Source organism: Cupressus sempervirens, chromosome 10 (assembly GCF_028749045.1).
Source record: "Cupressus sempervirens isolate cs-2001-9-10 chromosome 10, ASM2874904v1, whole genome shotgun sequence".
NCBI lineage: Eukaryota > Viridiplantae > Streptophyta > Pinopsida > Cupressales > Cupressaceae > Cupressus > Cupressus sempervirens.
Window position 1 is genome coordinate 464,324,694 of NC_143127.1, and position 23,755 is coordinate 464,348,448.

The following is a 23,755-nucleotide window of genomic DNA, read 5'->3' on the forward strand; positions in this document are numbered from 1 at the left end:
TAGATAATGTGGAATTAAATTAAACTACACCTTCTTACTAGATATAGGACTCCTTATAGAATTTAGATTAGGCAGCAAGTCAAAAGAACAATTGGGAGCCTCAATATTGTAACTAGGTACAATAGTCATATTTCCTTCACCATTACCAGGTTTACTCTCTGAAAATATTGTTGACTGAAATGCTAGAGATCTTGAAATATTTTGACATTTAAAGACATTAAGTTTCTCTTGTATTATATTGGAAAAATGATTTATCTCACATATGTGGCATGGACAGAGAATAAAAGAGGCCATAATTCACATAGCAAAGTTCAAACCTTTAGTTGTTGTATTTGAAGTTGCAAAGCCTTAAAATCCCCTAAAGCATCCTCATTTACAATAGCCTAATAATAACAAACAATTGGTATCATGATAATTAGTTGAAAGACAAAAGGATGGATTTGGGATGTATTCAAACAATATGAACTTGAAGTAGGATGGATTCATACATTATTTTGAATGAATTTGGCTCGTTGAGCAAATTTAAGTGTGCTCAATGTCTCATTTGAAGAACTGCCAATACAAATTTAATTATCTCCTCTACATCAATATGATATAATGTTATAATCACTAATTTCTTCTTATTCAACATTGCTAAATCATCACTTTTTCCCTATCACAAGATAATGCAAACAATATTCTTACTAAACAAAATTATAAAGAAAACTTCTAATGAGAAGCCCAAAAGTAAACAGTCCTAAGTTGTTGCAATCTAAGGAGAATTTCCAAACCCTAATGGTACTAAAAGAAACATAAATGATATTTAACTAGGTTTTTAGAATTGTAGCTTTAGAAAAGAAAAGTAACATTAAATTAATCTCATACTTGGATAGCATCAGGTTTTTAAGGAAACCATCACAAGTTTCTCAGTGGTGTACATTTTTTTATCAAAAATGGTCTAGGCTAAACTTTCAACAAAAAATGTACATAAGATTAAAAAAATAAGATATTTTTTCTAGATCTATTAAAACTCAGTGATTTGTTATGAAAAGTTTTGGTTGGTTTTGAACATAAATCATGCAAATTATAAAGAATTCATACTAAAAACTTGATTTCCAAATTCTAAAAATTGTATCAATAGTTCATTCAATAGGGAGCTTAGCAACATCCATCTAAAATAGTGCTTTAGAATTATAAAAATTATATTCTTGGAAAATATTTTTAATACACTGAAATCAAATAAACAAATCAATTTATTTAACTAAATCTATCATATAGACAAATCAATTTATTTAACTAAATTCTATAAATCTAAAAGATCTGAAGGAACTCACAGCCATGATGATAAGATCCTATGAATACAAGAGGAAAAAACTCCAAAGATCATGACCAATTAATGATGTAAACCCCAAAAAGGAATGCTTTTGATTATAGAGATATCCAGGCTAGTGATCAACATTGGGAAAATTGAACCCATTGAAACTAATTTACCATATTCATGAGTATATAAAAACCCAAAATAGATTTTTAAAATCAAAATAATTTGAGAAATTAGGAGCATTTAACGAAAGTGGTTAATAAAGAAGTTTGTAGTGACATTAATTAATTGAAATTTGTTCAATTTGTTGGATAAAGATTGTCATCTTGATATGTCATACGGAGGAAGCAATGCATATAAAATGGTTGATTTCAATGATCTCTGAAAGGACTATTATATCATGGATGTTATTCAAAAATATAATGCAATTAACTATGTGTGGTGAGTGAGTGACAAGTGTGTGTGTGTGCGTGTGTGTGTGTGTGTGTGTGTGTGTGTGTGTGTGTGTGTGTGTGTGTGTGTGTGTGTGTGTGTGTGTGTGTGTGTGTGTGTGAGAGAGAGAGAGAGAGAGAGAGAGAGATTGATAGACAATTAATGTAATTTATATTTTGGAACTCTTTATTATCATTGGAGTTCAATTCAGTCATGCTTATCATTCATTTGTGCCATTAATTAATGTTGATACTCTTTAGTTAAACATCTAATGTATGTATATAGTATGTCCATAGATTTTCATGTGAAGGATATTCATAATTACCCGAGAGTTGACAAGGACTTGTTGATGTTTGTAGCTTCTTTTAGGTGTTCACCCTCTACACCAAAACTTTTTTGCCTATTTCATAATAAACTAAGCCAAGCGACACAACAAGAAGAAAAAAGGAAAATGTAAAAAGTCAAGAGCTGGTAAGCACAGATATAAACAAAAGCATTTATAATATACCTTTCTAAACCAGCAAAATCCACTAGGTTAAGCCTTACATAGTGAATGTTGGTCATAAAGTCCTTTTCCCAATGGCTTTCAATAACACATGTAAAAACATTGTGTGAACGACTATTCTCACGATTCATATTAGTTTCTGAAACCTTTCTATTTGATGCTCCCTATCAATCATAAAGAAATCATAAAAATCTTTAGAGTAAGTTGTAAACTGATTAAACTATTATCATAACCAAAATTTGATCAAGTTAAATTTATAATGAAATATATGGTGTACCAAAAATAGAAGTTGAACAACATCTTGTACACTTTAAACTTTAATCTCTGTAAGATTATCAACACATACACCTTTTCTAACATCTTATCACAACTATGCAAAGAAAAATAATTTTTGCATGTTAGAAAATAGAGTCCTATGGAATATGATCACAAGTGCAAAACATATTGTTTAAAGGAGTAGATTTATTTGGTTGGGTGAACAAGAACTCAAACATTTCTTTTCTGGACTAGCTATTGAAACTTCAATAAAAGCATGGCATTGAATGCCGCAAAAGCAATAAATGATGTCTAGAAAAGTAGATACTACTTTGAAGAGGAATAATTGCTAAAAATGTTAGAATTTAACAAAAGAAAACTCATTAAGACATTATAAATTGGTGGTTTACTTGCAAATTAGTTGATGAAGGCTCCAATAGGTCTACTATCTATTCATTATAAATTTCAAGAAAAGAGCATTTCCAAACATATCTCAACTTCTCATGCACATGGCTTTCTTCTTCCAGTATTCACAAGGAAAGCAATTATGCTAGGCATTCACACAACTATACAAATTAAACAAAAAAAACTAAAATACTAAAAATCAAAGAGCAAAAAAAATTACAGCTCTGATCCTTGCAAACAAGTACTCAAAAATTTGAGTCACTCCATGATTTCCACTTGGTCTCTGGTCTAATTCATTTATATCACTGAGTGTTGTATGTGTTTTTCCACTTCCCCTCTACATAAAAATATCTCATAAATTAGCATGAATGAAAGAAAATGACATGAGTATGTGTTATATAGCATGAAAATACCATCCAATAAAATGTCACATAACTATGTGTCAAAAATAATGGCATACAATTGTGAGTTATAAACATTGAGAAGATCCAAAACACACCTAACCATAAGCAAACATACAACTATTGTAACCTGACATGCAGTTTTCCACCATTGGAAAACTGGCCACTTTAAATAGCATCTCCTACATGATCAGAACAATTTTCAAATGAGATTGCAATCATAAGATGTCCAATTAGATATGTGATTATATCTATATGTATACATGTGTTGTTGTTCCACAGTCGACATGATCAAATGTGAAACATGTTTCAAGAGGAGCAAGAGAAGTAATACTTTTGGCACTCTCTTGGTTCAAACACTGATTGTACCCTTGAGAAGTTAATTCGACACTATTTAGAGGCCATATTTGAAGTAAAACTTGTACAAAGAAATAAAACTAGAATTACAAATAGCTAGAAATGTTAGTTGAAAACAAAGTTTCATTTTTCAGCCCAAACACTCTGCTTAATAGGAAGAAGAAAAAATAGATTCATCACTTTCACATTATGATCCATCCAAAATGAAGGATCTTCCTTGAGTTCAAAATGTGGCACTTCAACAGTATTTACCACTATAGGTGTTGTCGGTGCCACAACGAGAGTTTTACATGCATGACCAATTCTTGCAGCTGAGTTCTAAGAAGTAGGAAATCTAAAACTATTGGTGGCCATGTTAATAGAAGCTCCATTGTTAAGTGCTCTTGAGATACTTTTTGTAGGTGTACTGCTAGTAGAACTATAGTCTTAATGATTTGATGATGCCTTCCCTCTAGTTTTTATAGAGCGAGGAGTTGCATTATTAGAAACTCCATTGCAAACAACAAACCCTCTACTAGATTGAATTTCATTCCCATTTGCATGGTTTACTACAATTCCAAATGCATTGGTTAAAGACTGAGGAGTAAAATTTGTGTCTCCAAATATTTCACTATGATTGTCCCATGGAAGTGGAGACTGCCTTCTGTTAGTGATATTAGTTTCATGTCTTTGTGCCAAGACAAACCTATTTCTATTATTCACATTTGTAGTTGAGGATGGTATAGATCTATTCTTTTGTGGTGATGTAAAAGGAGGTAACTCAGAATCATCAACCTTTCCACAACCCTTGCCTTTGGTTTTGGTGGGAGTTCCATCAAATCTTTGAGAACCAGAGAAATTCTTTGTAGAAAGACCTACAAGTTTTTTTTTCTATTTAGAAATTCGGAAAAGGGGTGCCCTCATAGAACCATCCATTGTTGTTGAAGGAAAATTAGAATTAGATGGATTTTCCAAGCCATTCTCAATTTCTTCCTATGGAGTGTGTTTCTGAGAAGTTCTGTGAAAAATCCTTATAGAAGATATTTTGCACAGCATGTTTTCACCCATAGAATCATCCATTTTAGCTAGTAATATAAAGCACTCTTTCAAGATTGGATAATGAGATCTAAATTGTTCTATAGTTCTTGAGCAGAGAAAACACCAAGGAAACAAGATAGATAATACTTCTGAAAGGGTACAACAACCTCTATAATTTTTCAAAACCTAGAGTAATGAACTTAAGGGAACCTTTAAAACTAGAACATCATGCAATATCACACTCATATGCTATTTTTCAAACCAAAGGTTCTAGACAAGAAAATGAAAAGCATTTTACATCTTGCACAATCTTTTTGTGGGGAATAAATTAATCTAATACTCAAGCCAAAGTAAGAAGGCACATCCAAGACCTTATTATGATTCAAACCCAAGATACTCTTTGACCTCATGCTATTTTTCCTTGTTCCCCATGGATTATTCTTTCTTTTCTTTGTCCCTTCTCTTACTCTCTACTCTCATTCTTATTCTTCTTTTTCTCTATTTCCTTTTTATCTCCCCCAAATATGATCGCTTCTATGACAAGTTAGAATGGATCTTAAGTCAATCTAGATAGACACAATATGAGTTGTTGAGTCTTGATAGAAAATAACTTAGAGCTATGAAGGCATGTTGTAACTCTTAATGAGATATCAGATATATGTTTTGATGGATGTATGGGATAGCTTGTGTTGGATGCATTATGAGATTACATGACATTCTCTCTTTATTAGAATCAAGTGTACACAAGTTTCTTTGCTTCATTTCAATATACCACTTAATTATGTGGTGTATCCAATAGATGTAAAGGAACCTCTTCACCTAAATTGATTAAAGAGAAAGGACATTGATCTCCTTTGGATAAGGATGCTTCAATATCAAAAGATGGTATCCCATCTTCATTGCCTCGAAATAATTTCCAAGATATCATATAAGATCTTCCCTATGATCTATGAAGGAACATTGTAACTCTTCATGAGATGTTGAATATAAGTTATGATGGACATATGAGATGGCTTATGTGGTGGATGCACTATGAGAGTACATGAGTCTAAGGATGACTCATGTTGGCAATCATGTATACAGATGAGCATTATGCATTGGAAGGGCATATTAGATCATGAAATTTCTTCTTAGGTATGAATGGTAGGATACCATCTTTCAGTCTTGAAGCATCTTCGTCAAACATCAGGGATCCATGTGCTTTCTCTCTTTATTGGAATCAAGTGTGCAGAAGTTGTGTTTCTTTGTTTCAATATACCACTCAATTATGTAGTGTACCCAATTGATGCAACATAACCTCTACACCTAATTCAATTGAAGAGGAAGGAAATTGATCCCCTTAGATAAGGATGCTTCACAACTTAAAGATGGTTTTTGTGCCCATAGTTCATTGTATTTAAGGTGACAATGACATTTATTCTCCAACCTGAGGGTTTGTCAATAAATAATGATCACTTATTTCTCTGTTAAAACTAATTGAAAACCAGTGCCACCAAACCAAGATGCTTTTGATTTACTATCTTAATATATTTAAGATAATGGATCTTACAATTACCACTGCATAGAATAGATACAACAAAATTAACTATCAAAAAATATAAATGTGACTTATTTCAGCATATTTAAAGCATTGTTTACATAATCCCTTTATTGTATATTTGACTTATTTATGAAGATTCATTTGCATAGCATGAAAGAGAATTGAGTCCTCGCCATTATGGTTTTTGTGGGATTAGATTTCATTAATAATGAGGAAGATATCTATGTTTTGTGTAATATTTTTGAAACCCTCGCTAGGTAAGTAGTCAAAATTTCTAATATTACGAAATTTGATAGTAAACTTAGTAATCTTTCATTTGGTTTTGAATTTGCATTGAGAAGTGGTTCCATGTGAGAATGTCATGATGCCCTAGTGGCTTAAAATAGTGGTTTATAAGGAAGAGAAAAATTTAATGGGTGCTCTATGCTCTTGGGTGGATGTTCCAATGAAGATAAACAATATAATTTGCATGAAAACATTAGCTTAGTTGTCTAAATATTGACAATAATTTTAGACCATTATTCTTTTGTGAAGTTTGATTCACCAATTCATTAAGGATTATGAATTGGAAGGACTAAGGTTTCCTTATGTTGAAGATTCCAAAAGTTGAGATTAAATGAAATCTCATTAACATACTTAAAATGCTAACAGTGAATATATATTCCTTGTTAGAAGTAATAGACAATATTATGTTATTGTACTGCACTATTGATTTCTCAAGGATAGTGTACGAGTTTGATAGTGCTTGATGCCCAAAGATATCTAATTCAACATTAGATGTATTATATAATGAAGATTATAATTCCATTATGATAATGAGTTCATTGATTGGTTTCTGACAACAATGTAAGAATCTTGTTTGTTAGAATGGGTATTTGGACAAGGTATGTTAATAATGAAACTTGACAATAGAGTAAAGTTTTTCCATGTGTAGGTTATAAGGACATTGGACAAGGATCTTGGATTGATAAATATGTTTGAAACCTTGAATGGGAAGAATGAGATTTTATTGATAAGGTAAGATTTATTGATGATTAAGTTGATGACCCTTTGAACTAATGCTCTTGAGAAACATTGTAGCATAGTGAATGACAATCTTGTGAATATGGTGATTGAATAAGAGCAATAAACCTTGAAGGTTATCGACTGAGTAAGGATAGGATTGGGGAACCTATCATAAGTGTCATGAACTGAATGATTTCATGATGTTGCCTCTAGAATAATGATTTTATATGATGAAACTTTGTATGGAACAACAAGATCCTAGTATGATGTTGGTTGTTAGAGCTACAAAAATGTAATCAACAAGGAATTTTATAGCATTAGTAATCAAGTACCAGCTATAATGAGCACTATATATCTTATATCTTATGCATAGTATTAGTATTTGGGTAAAGTCAAGATACTATTGCTTGTTATATGTTGGAATTGAGAGAGTTAAAAGGTATTGTATTCATCAAAGAGGAAACTTTCATGACAAAAATCCATGAAAGCATCAATCTATTCAACAAGTAAGTGCAAAAATAATGTACTCACAAGTTCAAATCTGATCAAGACCATTAATATATAACATAGAACAAGAGAGAAGAACATAATCAAATGAACAAGGGCATCTGATTCTAGTAAGGAAATAAGTAATCAACATGAAGGAACCTTGAAACTTGGAGATTTTTTTCTTTGCCAAAGAGAATGATGTGTGCAACAAGTATATGGAGTGATGTCATTAAGAGTAAAGTTCTACAGATCATGGCTTGTCTTGAAACCTGATGTATGTAGATTGAGATATTAATAAAGTCATATTGTTGCATATCGATGAATCTCTTTATGATTATTATAGTTTTTAATGGTTAGATTTGTGTTGTTAATGTCAAACTTTTAAAGTTCCATACACTATATAAGCTAAATCATCAACTTAAGTGTATTTTGGCATCCATGGTATTTCATTTGGTTAAATAGTTGTAGAGATTTCCTATTTTATTGAAACTAACAACACTTGGATTTGGTAATCTTGAGGCCATTCCAAATGTAATACTTCCATAGGTCGAGGCCCTAGTTATAGAGAAAGTGCAAGGGGGGCATAATGTGTTTTTGTATGGAGGGTTTTAGATGACCATATGTTGTTGTGAAGATTATGAAACCCTTGACACTAAAAAAAATTGCATGATTTAGAGTACAAGAATATAGATTTGATTGAGTTGCACAATTATTAAACCCTAGAAAAAGGAATTGAAGTATAACATAGTTGACTCTGATTCAACTCAAAAAATAATAGAGTTTAAATGATTTGAAATGAGGAAACTTAGAGAATATATGTTGGCTTAGCCAAGACCGTTAAAATTCAAGAGAGAAAAAAAAATTAGAGTATGAAAATGCATGAAAACTATGAAAGAATTTACAACATCTAAAGTTTTCTTATGTCCCAAATTTGATAACCTACAAAACTGCAAAGATCTGTGGCAAGCAATAGATTTGATGGGTATGCCTGATTGACTTAGATTTTAAAGTTTGTATGCCTTGAAGTGCAAGAACCTCGCAATCAAATACCCATGTGGGAAGAGATTTTCTTTATCAGGTATAGAAGAAGAAGTGAAGAAGAAGGTATAGACAGAATAATTAATGAGGATTTGGAAAAAGCCCTTTGTCTCATACAAAGAGTATTTTTGCTTTTCTACACTGGCCTAGTAGTCGATGAAGTGATCAAATCCCATTTTAAGGCCAAATCAAGCATATATGATTAGATGCATTGATTAAAGGGTTGGTCTAATGTTCAACTCCTATAAGAGGGTATTTCTTCTTAGGCCATGGGCTGCTTTTATGAAATAGGTAACACTTCAAAATCTTAGGTGGGTGTAACACATTTTCATCTAAATAATGAATTCTTGAACTTACAAACTAAAAACTCACCTGGAGAAGAAAGCTTGTAATGCCCCTATTAGGATATTGGAAAAACCCATTTTCTTGAACCCTAGACAGTAAGAGATTTCTTCATTCGTCTAGTTGAACTGGTCCCAGCTCAGCCCAAGCAATGGGAGATCTTATCCCCATCTATGTTCCTAAGTTCCATACCCCTTTTGCCTATCTGTCCTCCCCAATCGAGAAGTAGTAGACTTAAAATAATAAGGTCATGACTTCCTTCTCAATGCCACCTTATTATAGTTCTACTATAGATGGTAGGGGAATTAGAGTGTTAACTTGTTAGGATGATAATAGTAGAGAGAACTGGGACTAGAGGTAGCTATCCCAAATCCCCAACATTATGGACCTTCTTCTGAGCTCCTAAGGTTTGTAGGGAAAGAACCTACCCCCAACCAGTGTAAGAACTCCCACATGAACACCCCTCCCTAAAATTATAAGGCCTAAGGTAGTTGACTTTGCAGATTCATCACTTTGCACCATTAGTTGCATTCGTTGATTCAATTCAACATGGGCATCAACTCAATCGAAAGTAGTTACATTTCATTCAATAGAAAAAGTAGAGGTAGTGGTACCAAAGTGCCTAGTTCACCTCATTGACCACCAAAAGATAGGTTTTAATTGGCAAATCTGCCCTAGATGAAGTGAAAAGAATGATGCAAATACTGAGAAAATGAAAAATTAACCTATTGATAGCTAGTTGATGATAAATTCATATGCAATGACAAGGTAAACTAAATCTAAAGAAATAATTTGAGATTTTGTCATCCTTGCCTGGCAACATTAAATTGTAGCAATTCAAAATCCTATATAGAATATCAACATCCTAAGAAAAAGTCACTCCAAAAAGTCAACCTCCTCAAAAAAAGCCACTTGATCACAAGCAATTACATTCCATTCGATAGCAAAAGTAGAGATAGTGGTATTAGAGTGCCTAGTTCACCTTGTTTACCATCGAAAGATACGATTGATTCACATTTCTAATCCTTAGCCACCTTAGAAAAATATAGGGAACATTTTACCTCAAAGAGCTCCCACGCCAAATTTTCTCTTTTTTTTGTTATGAACCTGAGTTGGTCAAAATTTTGACCAACTCAGGCATAAAACCCTAATTTGGTCAAAATTTTGACCAACAATTTAAAAAAATATGAAATCATAGGCCAATATGGCCTTTGGTCAAAAAATTTGGTAGAAAAAAAAGTGCAAATATACTAGTGACCTTTGGTTGGGCAGGCTTGTGCATGAAAGATTACTGTTTCAAGTATTGGATCAAGCTTGATTGGTTTCTTGATCCAATCCTGCATCATTTTAATGACATGCCTTGCCCTATGGTTGATATTTTAATTCTCCTCCCTATCAACCTCAACATTTATAATAGGTCTATCACCTATCTTATCCCTGTTGAATAGAGGATCAACTCCTTGGAATCATGCTATAATATCTTCAAGGGAATCTTTATTTTTAGGGCTTTCTCTGCCAAGTACAAAGTCATCCTACAATAATCCCTTATTCAAACATTGCAATCATTTGTAGAATTCATCAAATGATCTTCAATAGCCTCTTCGTGCTAGAATATTTTGTTTGCCAAGTACTATACTCTCCAGATGTTATCAAAACATGATCGTGGAGAATTATTCTCTTCCAAGGGATACTAATCTGATTCACACTTAAAAGAGGAACTATCTTGCCTCTGATCTACCCAAAAGGGTCCTATAATCCATGGCCAAGTCCAACATCTTTTATGTTGCCTTCTAACCCTATCATAGGCAGACAAGATTTGTTGAGAAAATCTCCAAGAGAAAAATTCTATCACAAGGATATCTCAGGAGCATTTTTGAGTTAATGGTGGTACCAACTACCCTCAAATATGTAAAAGTCTAGAATTGGATATAGTAGGCTTTGAGTACTATTATTTGTGCCACTACATCATTCGATAATCTCTTCACATAATCACCTTCCATGAATCAGATTATAGTGAATATAAAGGCATCATTAACAATTCTATACTCTTTGCTCCACTCTAAGATTCTCTTCTTTACCAATTGAGGATAGACAATATATGGTCGTGCATTAGGATCTTGCATGTTGCCTCTCTTGTATAGCCCTGGATAGTTTGTTGCCCTTGCAGCTAATAAGTACACCAAGTATGACATCATATAAAATTTCCTTCTGTTCTTGGCCACCACCAAGTATTCACAAAAATTCTCACTCAAAGTGGAAGCCCAATCTAGTGGCATCTCCGCTTTCTTAATTGTCTCAATAAAATGCACCATAAAGATGTTCAAGTGCTCAACTGCCAGTAGACCCATAACTCTACTCAGAAATATGATGTAGCATCTAATGTCTTCAATCATATACCCTCTATTAATATCAACCTTGCCAGTCTTCTTTCCCAAAGGAGTCTTCTATATGAGGTAGGATGATTGAATGATTTTGGAAGCCTCCTTAATATGCTCCCTATACCACCTTTCTACTTTCTCATAAGTGAGCCTGATAAACTAATCTTACTATGGGAGATGAAATACTTTCTCAATATTCTTTGGGTGTAGATCAAGGACAATTTCTCCTATTACACTCTTCACCACCCTCTCCTCAAGGACAAAGTGTTTTGCAAGTGTCATGACAAGTTCCAAAGATTGTACTGGCACCAGGTGTAAAGCGACATTGACAAACCCTGATCTGATAAGTGTGGAGACCATTTGTGACCTCTCAGTGGGTTTGTTAGAAATCTTTAGGAATTCTCCTAAGTCTATATGTCCCAAATCTATATCTTTGATCTCTAAGTTATCATCCTAAAAATGTGACTTTGTTGGAATGCCCTAGAACTTGAATATGATAGGTTTCACTGCCATTTTCTTGCAAAGTGAAGATGATGAGGATGCCATTATATTTGTATAAAGAAGTACATCCATTAGTCCAAAATTGAGGAAACAATGAATAAAACAAACCCTATAATTGAGTTAGACTAGAAAACCAAACACACAATTGCAAAAAACTATTTAAAACCCTAAGAATACTGAATTGGTGCACAAGGTGCACCTCTTAGGTGCGCCTGATGCACAAAAAGGGTTATTCTCCTTAGCTTATTTTTTTAATCATTTTAATTTTAAAACAAAAATCAACTATACATTAGCGCACCCGAGAAGGTGTGCTAATGCACACTATTTTTGTTTTTTCATTCCTTTTAAACATTGTTAAGTGCACACTAGCGCACCATGTTAGGTGTGCTCCTATGCATCTAATTCTTTGTCAGGCTTTTTTTTGTTTTAAATTTTTTAATTGGCTTTCAAAGAAATTGGGTGAGCCTTGGTGCACCCAAGAAGGTGTGTCGATGCGCACCCAACTTAGGTTTTTTAACTATGTTTTTTTTTTTTTTTTTGCATAGGGATAGAGATGGTAGGAGTTGCACTTTAGCTAGTGTGTTATTGTGCTCAAAGGATATGGAGTCATTAATGTAGAGGAAGCGCACTTAGTTTGATGTGAAGTTGTAGAAATGAGAGGTAATGTGCAAGAAAAGACACAAGGTATGGAGTGAGAAGGGGGAATGGGGTTTTATAGACCCTGAATCACCTTTGTTCTTGGGAGGCCCATACCTTTGCAGTTGCATAGCTGCGGCTAAAATAGTTTCTTGCTTATCTTGGTGCATTAGTGCACCTATTTAGGTGCACTTGTGTGCCCTTTTTTCCTTTCAAAAAGGCTTCTAGTGTTAAAATATCTAAATTCTGAACAAAAAGGAACTTCCTAGTCAGGACTCGAACACAAATTAAGGGACTAAGAAAATCTTTAGAATGACTCGGGCCCAAGACTAGGGTCCCAATAAAGCAGGAGGTCCCCATTTTTGATCAAAAATGGTGCGTGCATTATGGAACCACAACAAATAGCCCTAAAAACTTCTATTGAGCTGTCATTTTGCACGATGCTTAACAGCAGGAATCCTTTCGAACTCCTCTCGAAAAGTCAATCTTGGGGATCAACTCCAAGGTTCCAGGTGATCTTGTGACCTTCTAGAATTTACTCAGTTGAAGATAAATGTATTTTTTCCTGAGGAGGCCTTTTCTAGTTCAGATAATTTTGGATAAGATGCTAAATTTGTTTGTTGCTTCAAAATAAAACACGCAAAAATGAATTGTTTTTTTGTATTTTTCTATTTTTCAATGAATGCAATCTAATAATGCAATTAATATGAATTCCTATTTTAAAAAGGGGTTAGTAAAGCAAATGGCAAAGATAAGGTGACCAAAAATTTAAGAAAATAACATGGAAATAAAATCCTAATGGACATAAGCTATAGAAAACAACGCGTCTGCAAGTTAAGCTTTCGAAGAAATTGGTAGGTAACCAATAGAAGTAGGAGCAGTGCTTCCTCAATTCCGTTGATGCAATCATCGATGGCAATTTAGCAAATATAAGATGTTTCACTTTTCATCAAATTGCAAGGCCACAAAAAATACACTCATGTGAGATGAAAAGCTATGTAGGAACAATTTGATGATCTCTCCTTGAACTAGATATGTTAGCAGAATTTGTAAAACTGTAGCAAACACCAAAATTAAAAGATCACACAACCATAAATAATTACAATAAAATTTTGGCTCAATCACAATTCCATGAACATACATTCACAAAAATATGACACATTTAGGCAAGAATCACTATATTCCAAATGTGAGCACCAAAACCACATATTATTGCAAAATAATAGTAGCCTTGATTACATATTACAATCCCATATTTATAAGAAATCATCTTCTCAATTTGTGTTGAGAGTGAGAGATATCTTTATGCAATCATATGCTTCTAATTTAATAAAACAAACTAATTATCTAACTGGTGCTTAGTAGGACTCCATCTATTTTTATATCATTAATTGGATGCATGAGACTTTACATGTCATAAAACAAAAAAATTATGAGAGAAGAAGAAGAAGAAACCAACAAGTTAATGTAAAAGTGTCTAGAAGTATCAAAAATAGAAGTCAACCTTCACTAGGCATTTGTCAAAGTTAAATAGCTGTCATAATGCATTTTCGGTGCATGGAAAGCTCTAATTTTGGAACTAGCAGTTAACTATCAGCGTACCTCTAGAAAAGCACATCTTGGAAGAAGCACACCTATGCACCTTTGACTTCTTCAAAATTATTCAAACACTTTGTTGCCAAAAAGTGTTGATCTCAAATTGGTTTTAACAATTGAGTGTCAACACACTTAAAAAAATTTCTAAGTTGATGCCGAGTTATAGTATCTGTCGAGCCAAAAATTCAACAAGTGTTGAGTCATTCAGATGTCAAGTAGATAGACAGTGTCGAGCAAGTTTCAACTGCCGAGTGACTAATAGATGTTGAGCCAATATATGTGCCATGTAAATTATAGGTATCAAGCAAGACAAAATTTCTATATGTGTCAAGCATTAGTAATCAGTAAGTGCCGAGTAACACAGAATCAGCATAAGAGTTTGTGCCCTCACAATCTAAGATGTAAACCATTTTTGAGCTAACATATGATAAATCTCGAAGGATTAAAAGATAAGATCAAAAATATTTGATTCCCTATAAAATCAACATGTAACTAATCAAAAAAATGGAAAGAATTGAGCGAGAAAGATGGATGAATCTCAGTCATAGATTCATACCTAACCCTAAGTCATGAAACCTTTTTAAGGAGGTAGAAACCCCATAATTCAATAATGTATGAGAGAGTATGTGAGAAGAGAATGCATGAAAGGAGAGAATACTAGTGAAGTTTGAAGGAAGTGATAGGGGAGAAATGACTTAGAAGAAGGACAACATTATTGTATCAGTTAATAGAACAGAGTATCAGCACTTCGTATGGAATCATATCAGATCAATGAGGATCAGATCAAAATGGACTGAACATCGATCTGAAATCAACAATTGAAGATTGTAAATTATCAGGTCAAGACATTCTACTATACTTTTTAGCTATTGTATTAGGAGAATGAAAATCCTATGAAGATTTGTTGGTTTAACAGCCATTTTGTAAATCCTTTAACAGGGTGACATTGCAAGTGAATGTTTTGTAAATCCTTTAGACAAATACACTTTAACAGAGTGTTGGAGCCTTTAACAGGGCAGGCCTCTCTCAGCATAGACCATTGCTAATGGTCAACCTTTGTAACCTTGATAAGTTACATATTGTTGCAGTGATAAGTTGTGGGTCTTGTCCCCACCCTAGTTTTATCTTCTCATTTTGGAAGGTTTTTGGGTGATCAAATATTGTGTTGTCTATTTTCATGCATGCCTTTACTTTCATGTTAATTAGAAATGTTTCATGCATGTATTGATTACAGTTAAAAATTTTATGGCTTAAAGTTTTTTACTTCTAATTCAACCAACCCCCCCCCCTCTCAAAAGTATTCTTTCCACTTGTAAATTCTGACAATTGGTATCAGGGCTAAATTCTTACAAGGAGAAGCCTTACAGCTTGAAGAAAAGATCTAGGAATGGAGGTCTACAAGCTTTGGAAGATTATAGAGAATAAAGAAATTGAAATACATCTCATTCTACATTCTCTGGAAGAAGCTAGGGAAGAATTGAGGAAATCCCTAAAAAGAAGAAAAGAAATTGCCATAGCTGAAAATGATACACAGTACAAGGAGATTGATACTTCAAAAGTGTTTGTCAATGCAGATTGTAAGGAATTTGATGTAGCAATTGCAGACATAATGGAGAAGAATAGAGCTCAAGCAAAAGAGATTAGAACTCTCAAGATTGAACAAGAATCACAAGCCATGATGCTTTGTGAAGTGACTGAGTAGAAGAAGAGAGCTATTGAAGATAAATCTATGATAGAAGATGACAAGAGAAACCTTGCCAATAGACTAGAGAAAAATTCAATTGAGCTTACAAGAGTTTCCAAAATGCAACTAAACACCCTAAGCTAGATGATGAATGCCCATCATGAGTTAAATGTCAAGGACATTGAGATCTCCACACTGAAGATGCAAAAAGAACAACTGCAAAATGACTTAAGAAGAGAGAAGGAAATTGTGGAGAGATTCAACAAACCTAATGAAGGTATCAAGTACTTTAAATAGCTACTAAAATCACCAAGATCTAGCAATGACACTTTGAGACTAGGATACACCAGCATTGAAGAAGGAGAGTCATCTAAGACTATAGAAGAAAGAAGTGACAAAGGTAAGAACACAAATCATACTTGTCATTTTTATGGTAAAAAGGAACATACAACTAACATGTGTAGGAGCAAGAATGCCAACCAACATGAAAAACCTAAAAACATGGGTCACTGTCACAAGTACAATAAGCAAGGTCATCAGGCACATGACTGCCGAAAAAGAACCATCAGGACACCAAGATTTGAAGATCACTACTACAATTGCAAGAAGTATGGACATAGAGCCTTTGAATGTAGGTCCAAGCCTATGTGGACACCAAACCAACCTACAAAGACAAATAGTCATGGACATCACTACAATTGGGACTACAACACTAGGCATAGTTGTCACTATTGTCAAGAATATGGACACATTACTAAGAACTGCATAAGAACACACTTTAGTGGCAATTACAATAGGTGGTTGAGTCAAACCACTTGTTTTAGCTACCTAAAGATAGGATACATTAGCAAGTATTGCCCAACTAGGTCAAAGGCACCCAAATCTGAGTTCAACAAAGGAAAAGGAAAAGTTGATGTTGAACACATCAGAGGGGAGATGAATAAGATATGGAAGAAAAGAGCTAAAAGTAGCACATCCAATGGAGGGATCACTTCACCTAAAAGGTCAATTGGTCACACATCATCCAACTAAGAAAAAGAAGGTATGTGGGACTGATATTTAAATGTTTTATCATACATCAGTTCCAAGACTAAATCAGTACTAAAAAGGATAGATCAGCATGAATAAAGATGCAAAGTTAAATCTTCAAAATTTTCACATTGTTGCTGAGTAAGGAAAGTTTCCTTCAGATGCTAAGTAAAATCCTAGTATATGCCGAGTTGTCCACCAAATTCTGTAGAAGCCGAGTTAGTAGTGGAAGTTGAGTGAAGGGAAACTCTGGTGTATGTCGAGTGCTAGAAAATCAATGGAAGTTGAGTGAAATAGAATTGCATAAGGAGCCAAGTGGACAGCTGTAAATGCACTAACCATTAAATGCTATGAAATGAGGGTATATGGTCAAGTTTTCAATCATTTTTCATCATCGTGAACATAGAGCAAGAGCAAGAAGAGCACAGAAAAAATTTCCAAGTAGAGATTGATGCTTTTGCAAAGATTCCAACCAAGATTCAGCATCATTTCATTGATTTAAGGTATTTACACTAGTGCCAAGCTACGCAATAAAGCAATTTTTACATCTTGAAACCCTAGTTTGAAGAAATGGCATCTACCTCTAGGAAACCCCAGGACAAGGAATCATTTGAGGTTCAATTGGTTAGTAATGAAATTAAGCAACAAGAATTTAAACCAATTCCTGAAGTTGCATACAAAAATGACCCTGTCGAAGCTTTATCCATTATTCCACCTAAATTTGTGATGGTGCAAGATGTTAGAAGGTGTTATAACTATAAAATAGGTGCAATTGGTGACATGGAGATTCGGCAAGAATATGAAAAACTTTGTGAGAACGGGGTATTGAAGGAAGAGTTTCAGATTGTTGAAAGGAAGGGCTTAACTCATGCCCTAGATTTGCCTACTATATTCAAAATTGAATGGATAAGAATTGTGTTAAGTAGAATCCATGATGGACGCATATGGTTGGAAGATGAACCCATCAAACTATCTAAAAGAATTATCCATAGAGTAACCAGGTACCCAACCCTAGAATGGCCAAAAACCCTAAGGAGTGATTCTAAAGAAGCTATAGAGAAGAACACTAGGGAAAAGTGGAACAAGAGAGGGATGAAAATTGACACAATCAAAGATCCTCTTGCAAAATTTGTTGTTAGGGTCATATCTCATAAATTCTACCAATCAAGCTGACTCAACAGTGTACCTTGTATTGCAATTGATGTGGGATACAAAATTGTTAAGAAGGATCATACATATGATCTAGCTGAACTACAATTACAATAGATTATGGAAAACTTGAGAGTAATAAGGAGGTCCAAGGGTGCCCAATGCAAATTTTGATCAATTTTCATATGTTTATTTTTCTATGTTTAGAACGAATTCCCCTCTTTTGGAAAGGTAACCTAGAAAATAAACATGTCAATAGTAGTACAGTTTAATGAATACATAGAGCAGATGGGGGTGAATTTTGAAGCTATAATGACTAGTTACTTCAAAGACTTTAAGAAATCAATTAAATAGAGACTCAGGATACCTGTCTCTCTTTTTGAACAACATATTAATGACATTTTTTTCTTAGTTGACATTGATTTCACATACATCCAAGCAGCAGTACCAAGGGTGAGATGGCTAAGGCCACTTGTATATGAAATCAATATTGATGAGGCATTAGCAGCAATCACAACATTGCTAGTAGAAGATAATGATAAAATTGCAAAACCTTTTGGTACTTTTGATGTTTTTAAGTCTAAAGTGGAAATGGAGTTGAAAACTACTTCAACCCTAAAGAAAAAGGATAGATTGGTGAAAAAGCTTAAGGCTAGATTTGGTGAAGGCACAACAGAAGGTGAAGAGGAAGATGAGGATGAAGATGAGTCAGATCAAGGGCCACTTGCCTTGATCCAAGGCATGGGAGAAGATGTAGAAGAGAAAGAAGGTGCTAAGGAGGAAGAGCAAGCCAAGGAAGCACCTAAGTCTGAGCAAAAGAAGAGAAAATCTCAAAAATAGCCTACAGCTCAACCCAAAGGCAAGAAGATAGCTAAGCCAAGCCCAAAAAAGCCTACTACAAGGGCAAATACAAGAGCTACAACAAAGGAGGCTAAGGAGCAGGAAAAGAAGAGGGTTACTGAACATGAAGGTCTAGCCAAAAAGAAGATGAGAAGACAGTATGTTGCACCTCCTAAATCAGATGAAGAAAGAATAGAATCTGATGACAATAGCCAATTTAGAGTGGTAAGTCACACCACCAAGTCTAACTTTAAATATATATTATAACATTAGAGATAATGTAGACTTATCTAGCTTAAAAAGCATTGATTTTAATAAGTTGACTAGAGAAGAATAGAACTTAGTTGAAGAATTAGTATACACTATGATGGCCAAGTTCAAGAACACTCCACTTGAACTTGACAATTCAATGCCAAAGGAGTTATATTCTATTGTAGAAAATAAATGGCATTATTGCCTTAATATAGAAAAAGAAATAAGAGAGTCAACATTGGCTCGAGTAATGCCTAAACTCATTAAAGGGAAAATTAGCAAGGAAAATAAGAAGCATGGGAGTAATTTTACACCCAAATATAAAGCCTTTAGTAGTCTACAAAATAAGATTGAGGATGTTGTGAAGAAGTCCACTCAAATGTGGAAATTAATCTATGGCCTCACAGCTGTTAAAGAAGGAGAGGCAGATCCCTTTGAGGGAAGAAATAATGGAGAAGAAGAGGAAAATGATAAGGAAGAAGAAGGTGAAAAGGAAAAGATGAATGATATGGTGGAGGAGACACAACAAAGGATAGATAAAGTGGCAACTACTGAGGAGCAGCAACAAGAATAGAGTGTGCAAGACACACAACTGCCACCCTTGAGCCCTCCACATGATACTGCCACACCTATAGATATAATAACTATTAAGGATGTTCCTGACAACTCTAGTAAGAACATCAATCCATTGACTATAGAGGATCTCAAAAAGATTCTTTACCAAACTACACAACAAGCATAATTGTGTACAAATCCAGTCTTGGTGAGTGTGGAAGAATTACAAAAGGCTATAGCAGATATAACAAGGGATAAGGTGAATTCAAAAGAACCACCTTCTCACATCCCTACAACCACAAGTAGACAACCAACAGTTTAAATAATAGATGATACATCAGTTAAGGTTGACTCCATAGTACAAGTCACTACAACTGTCGAGGAGCTAGTAAAGGATCAAATAAGACAGATGGATACTTTTGTCTCTACAACACAAGAAAGAAGTGCATCCCCAAAGATCACAGTAATTGATAAGGAGAGATCTGAAGAGGACAAGGAAATTCCTAAGGAGAAGGAGCAAGAGGTAATACAAACATTGATAAACTTGCCTACAATAGGGACTCCAACTAGAACTTTTCAAAAGCTGAGCACTAAAGTAATACTACTTAAAATTTTAGCACCATGCTCAAGCTCTACAAAGGTTGCAAGGGTACTATAATATGGAGACCCTACTCTAGATGAAGAAATAGTCATTCCTAAGTATGACTATGCAACCATGAATATTGATCAGATAAATGAAGTGTAAGAGGCACTAAAAAAGAAAAAGAAATAGGAGATACTCAACAATGAGTATAAATAGAGGCAAGCTTTGATTGAGATAAAATACATCTTCTTATATGCATTTATCTTGCAAGTACCTGATGTAACCAAGCCCATTATGGAGCAATTATTCAATATAGTGGACCAAGTATAGAATGAAGACCTTGATACTAATGCCAAATTGTTAGAATGGTCAAAAAAGAAGTTTCAAACAAAGGTGAATGAAAGAATATCAATTGAAATAGCACTATCATAGGTGGAGCTAGCCAAGAAGATTGAAAACATAAAGGCAATACTTGAGAACATATTCTCATTGTACTCAAAATTGTGTGACCCATGAATTTTTACATAAGAAACCAGCCAACAAATAATGAGCTTGGAGAGGAACCTAAAGATATCAAGCATACAACTACCTAAAGATCTAGCTCAAAGTGAGAATAATTTTCAAACTATGCTTCACACTCAGAAGGAACTAGCTGTATTAATAGCAGATGAGGCAAATACAAAGGCCAAATTGATACAAATTCAATCTGCCATAACCCCACACATGGAAATTTTGTAGAAAGAACTAGCCTATGCTGAAAATGTGTTAAAGAAAGACCCCAATTTTTCTACATTGGAAGGCCTAGTTCACCTTGCAGTAGAATCAACCATCCAACTTAAACCACTAGAAATTACACTAGATAACTAGGATGTTGCTCTGAGGATAGTAATGGAGGTAAATAAATCATTTTCAGCTAAATATTCAATTAATGTATAGACCCCTTTGACATAAGTATAAAAAAAGGGAGAGAAATAAAATTTTGGGGAGATAAATTTTGAAGAGGAAAAATAGAAAAGCCAAAAGGAAACAATAATAGCAAGGAAAGATGTGTGAAAGGGGGAGTTTAAAATAGAGTAAATAGAATAGGGCAGATAGAGAAATAATGACAAGGCAAAGTAGAGATAAAGAGTATTAGAATTAGCAAAAGACAAATCTAGCATGAGAAGTCTTGGAGACAGAAAAGGCACATCAGCTCAGGGGGAGTTACAAATTTTGAGGTATAAAATCCTTCACAAAATTTTGAATAATTTTGAAGTTTTGTATATATGTCAAACATATGTATACTATCCTCAAAAGGATTAGATTCATCATGTATAGTCAAGTGTTTTTTACACTCATGTCAAAGGGGGAGATTGTTGATCCCAAATTGGTTTTGACAATTGAGTGTCAACACACTTAAGAAATTTTCTAAGTTGATGTCGAGTATAATATAGATGCCGAGTTACAGTATGTGTTGATCTAGAAATTCAACAAGTGCTGAGTCATTCATATGATGAGCAGATAGATAGTGTCGAGCAAGTTTCAACTATTGAGTGACTAATAGATGTCGAGCTAGTATATGTGCTGAGTAAACTATAGGTTAAATAAATTGATATATTTTTGGATTCAATTGTGTAAAGATTTTTTACCATCAATGTTTTGAATCACACCAAGTGATCCATCATCACATTTTGTTTGACATCTCTTGCTCTCTTCATCCTGATGATGGATCACTTGGTGTGATTTAAAACATTGATGGTAAAAAATCTTTACACAGTCGAATCCAGAAATATATCAATTTATTTATGCTATGGATTGTGGAAATTTGATCTCTTTAAACTATAGGTGTCAAGCATCAGTAATTAGTAAGTGTTGAGTAACACAAAATTAGCATAAGAGTTTGTGCCCTCACAAACTAAGATATAAACTATTTTTGAGCTGACATATGATAAATCTAGAAGGATTAAAAGATAAGATTAAATCTATTTGATTCCCTATAAAATCAACATGCAACCAATCAGAAAAATGGAAAGAATTGAGCAGGAAAGATGGATGAATCTCAATAGTAGTTTTATATCTAACCATAAGTCATGAAACCTTTTTAAGGAGGTTAAAACCCCATAATTTAGTAATGTATGAGAGAGTATGTGAGAAAAGAATGCATGCAAGGAAAGAATACTAGCAAAGTTTGAAGGAAGTGATAGGGGTGAAATGACTTAGAAGAAGGAGAGCATTGTAGTATTAGTTAATAGAATAGAGTATCAGCACTTCATAAAGAATCATATTAGATCAATGAGGATCATGTTAGAATGCATTGAACATTGATCTAAAATCAAAAATTTAAGATAGTAAATTATCAGGTCAACACATTCTACTATACTTTATAGCCATTGTATTAGGAGAATGCAAATCTTATAAAGATAGGTTGGTTTAAATCCTTTAATAGAGTGACATTCCAAGTGAATTTTTTGTAAATCCATTAGATAGGTACACTTTAACAGAGTGTTGGAGCCTTTAATAGGGCAGGCCTCTCATAGGGCGGCAGACCATTGTAATGGTCAAACTTTGTAACCTTGACAAGTTACATATTGATGCAATGATAAGTTGTGGGTGTCATCTCCACCCCAGATTTACCTTCTCATATTGGAGGGTTTCTAGGTGATCAAATATTGTGTTGTCTATTTTCATGCATGCCTTTACTTTCATGTTAATTAGAAATGTTTCATGCATGTATTGATTCTAGTTAAAAGTTTTATGACTTAAATTTTATTACTTCTAATTCACCCCCCCTCTTAGAAGTATTCTTCACACTTGTAAATTCTAACAAAAAGTGCACTAGCACACCAACACACCTCTAGAGTACAAAATTGCAAAATTTTACTAAGTGTCAAAAATGAAATTTTTGCTTTTGGGCTTTGTCCCCCTTCATACTAGAGCTATGTCTGGATGTTTTCCCTTGAATTTCTCTATTAATAACCTTTGCCACATCTGGTGAATCCTAGGCATTATATTTATCTTTGATCTTCTGCCTATAGTTATCTACCTCTATATAGGTTTCAGCAAAATCCTTGAGCTTGGTATCCAGTTCTAACAAAGCTTCTTCTGTCCTGAAGACATATTAGATGTCTTCATCTGTAGAAACTTCTTAAAAAATCTTCCTAAAATTTTGCACAACCACCTCTATCTATATCAATTTCTCCCATGCATCATCTTCAAAAATGTCTAGACGTGCATCACTATAATGTTTCTCTTCTTCCAAAATTTACTCTCAGGCTTGGTGCTTGAGCCGGTGGATCTCTGCATGTAATGATTCCATTACTTTATTGCTATCCACTATTTTCTCTATCCAATCATCTATCAAATCTAATTCTTCCACCATATATACACCCATAAGCATTTGGTACCTTTGGCCTTTTATTGCTTGTAACACCTATAAGTCCTTTCACCAAGTATGTACCTCATCCATAAGATTGAAATCTTGATTCAAAAT